This window comes from Alexandromys fortis, unplaced genomic scaffold (assembly GCF_014885135.2).
Source record: "Alexandromys fortis isolate MF-2015 unplaced genomic scaffold, M_Fortis_MF-2015_v1.1 scaffold_809, whole genome shotgun sequence".
In the NCBI taxonomy this organism is placed as follows: Eukaryota; Metazoa; Chordata; class Mammalia; order Rodentia; family Cricetidae; genus Alexandromys; species Alexandromys fortis.
Window position 1 is genome coordinate 1 of NW_026068673.1, and position 3,035 is coordinate 3,035.

Below are 3,035 nucleotides of genomic sequence, written 5' to 3' on the forward strand. Positions count from 1 at the left end.
CTCTCTGTAGTTCTGGCTATCTTAGAACTAGCTCTGTAGACCAGGCTGGCTTCGAACTCACAAAGATCCACCTGCCTCTGCTGGGATTAAAGGCATGAGTCACTACTGCCTGGCAGCGCTTAAATATTTTTTTAAAAATTTTATCATTGTATATACATGATGTGTGTGTGTGTGTTGGTGGGCACACATGCCATGATGTGGAGCTCAGAGGACAATGGGTGGATTGTTCTCTTTTTCCTCCTTTAAGGCATGTGCCTCCAGGGATGGAACTCAGGTTGCCAGATTTGCATTAGCCCTACCAGCTGGGCCAGCCTAGAAAAAGTACTTTAAAGCTCCTCAGAAACACCAAAATAATCTTTTTTCTAAAGATTTTTTTATTTTACTTAATGTGTGTGTGTACAGGTGCGCATGTGTGCCATGTGTTTGTGCAGGTGTCTGAAGAGCCCAGAGACAGCATTGGATTTCCCGAAGCTGGAGTCATAGGCAGTTTATGAGCTGCCTGATCAGAAGGCTGGGATCCAGACTTAGGTTCTCTGGAAGTTAACTGCCGTGCCACCTCTCCAGCCCTAGATGTAAAAGTCTACTTTAAAAGCTTTCTAAGGCGCTGGCAAAATGGTTCAACAGGTAAGCAGTGCTTGCAGCCAGGACTGACAATCGCATTTTGATCCCTGGAACCCACACAGCAGAGGGAGAGAACCAGCTCCCCTAAGATGTCCTTTTAAGTCCACGTATGCCCTGTGCCATGTGTGTATACACACATGTACATGCACACAGATAATAAGTGCAAAATCTTACAGAGAACAAGAACAGCTCACAAACAACGGCAAACACCACTGAGTGCCTACAGCTGGAGCTCAGTGGCAGAGCATTTACCAACTGAGGATGTGCAGGACCCAGGGTTCGGTCTCAGGCACTGGAGAAGAAATGACTCCCCTTCAACCGGACCCAGCAACTTCGAGGACAGCTGCAGCACTCACCTGTGATAGGTGCCGGATGCTTCCGAGCAGATCACCATTTCTCTTCTTCTCCCACATTCACACTGTAACTCTACCTGAAATATCAGTGAGCGCGGCGTGACTCTTCCCACAAGAGAACGGTGGGGGACTCGGGCAGGCTTCACTGCTAAAGCCCTTAACTAATGACGCCAGACGGCGACCAGCCGGGCCGGCTTCTCTAACTACCACACATGCGGACTGGCGGCATAGCAATGGACGTGCTAGGAGGCACATGTCCTGTCATAGCGCCCGTCTGCAAAGTACGTCTCTTATTCCCAGCTGAAAGGGCAAACCTAGAACGAAGCTTGTAACACTGAATCAGGGGTACCCACTTGACAAAGGTCCAACCAAGGTCCAGACGACCCCTGCTTTCTTTGGGGTGGCCCTTCCTGACCCCTCAACCAAACCAAATCTCCCACTTACCTTCCATGCAGGTATAATTACTCCTCTATGACACCAGAGTCCTAATCACCCGAGACATCACTTAGCTATTATCTGTCTGTCCTATCTTACTGTAAGGGCCCACCTATCTCTCGTTCGCTGGGTATAGCGCCAGCACTTCACAGTGTCGCGCAGACTGCATGATTTCTCTGGGTGCACAGACAGGGGCCACTGCAGGTCAAGTCTGGACTCACTAGTAGCTGAGTCAACACTTACCTTGGCTTTACAAGCTGTCACAGGGCAGGGTGAACTGGGGTGGCAGGGTGCCATACATGGGTGGCCACAGTTAGCTCTGGGGGTGGTACAGGGCTGCTTGCAGGCCTCGTCCACAAGACATTCTCCTCTGTGACAGAGTCTTTGACATTTGTGCATCCCGCAGGGTAGCATGGCACTACAGGGTAATCCGCAAGAGATGTCAACCAGGTGACAGGGGATGTTGCTTCGTAACTAGGAGAGAGAGAAGCAGCCAGGTTCTCATCTTTGTGTGCGTTCAGGGTGAAGATTTACTCCTAGAATACTTGCTTTTGCTTTTTCTTTGGGGCAGCACTGAGGCTGAATTGGGAGCCTCACGCACGCTAGGCCAACACTGACGCATGAGCTATGTTTACTCTTCAGAAAATGAGCCGTGGGTTTGTTTTGACATGTTAACTCAGTGTGTGAGCCAGTATCCACGCAGAGGCCAAGGAACATTTGTAGGAGCTGGTTCTCCAGCTCCCAGCATGTGGGTCCCAGGGACTAAACTCAGGTCATCAGACTTGGTTTCAGGTGCCTTTACCTGCTGAACCATGTGGCTGGCCCTGTTTAGGAATTTTTGAGACAGGATCTCCAATAGCCCAGGCTGGCCTCAAATTATACAGTCACAGGTGACCTTGGATTCCTGATTATAGGATTCTATGTATGTGCCATAGTGCCTGGCTCAAAAAAGTCTTTTTTTTTTTTTTTTTGAGGCAGGGTCTTACTATGTAGATGAAGTTGGAGTCAAAGCACAGAGATCCACCTGCCTCTTCTAAATACTCAATTCAAGTTGGGTACCACCACACACAGTCATAAATATTAAAAACAAAAACCTGAAAAGAAATCTCCTTGAACTGAAAACAGATTTTTGTTTGTTTTCGAGACAGAGTTTTCTCTGTATTACAATTCTGGCTGTCCTGGAACTTGCTCTGTAGACCAGGCTGGCCTCAAACTCAGGGATCTACTTGCCTCTGCCTCCAGTGTTGGGATTAAAGGTGTGCACCTCCACCGCCTGGCAACAGTTAAAGATTTTCAAAGTCCAAGTGTTCAAGTGAGTAGGAAAGAAAAACAAAAGGGAACTTTAAGGATAAGGTCGTGGCACTAGCCACCTGTGACCCAACAAACTTCTTAATAAATGGGTAATAAACAGAAAAGACCAGGTAACTAGGGAATCCTTTTGAAATGCTGTAACCATGATGGTGGTGCATGTGTACTGTCCTAGCACTCAAGAGGCTGAGGGAGGATGATTGAGTCTCAAGTCAGCCTGAGAGCAAGACCCTGTCGTTATTAACATCCCACCTTTCCCTCCCTCCCCCAGAATCCCTATGGCAGATGAGGATGAGATGATACTGTCACCCAGTCTCG

At 48.3% G+C, this 3,035-nt stretch overlaps 1 long non-coding RNA gene across 1 annotated transcript in view; it reads right to left on the reverse strand.

Moving 5' to 3' along the window:
- Nucleotides 1-955: 955 nt before the first annotated feature.
- The window catches only part of LOC126496004 (uncharacterized), an 8,481-nt gene continuing 6,401 nt past the window's right edge, over nucleotides 956-3,035 (reverse strand). The window contains exons 2-3 of the long non-coding RNA XR_007590270.1: nucleotides 1,653-1,883; nucleotides 956-1,051 (exon numbers count right to left, since the gene is read on the reverse strand). This is a non-coding gene — a long non-coding RNA (uncharacterized lncRNA). The remainder of the gene's footprint in view (nucleotides 1,052-1,652; nucleotides 1,884-3,035) is intronic.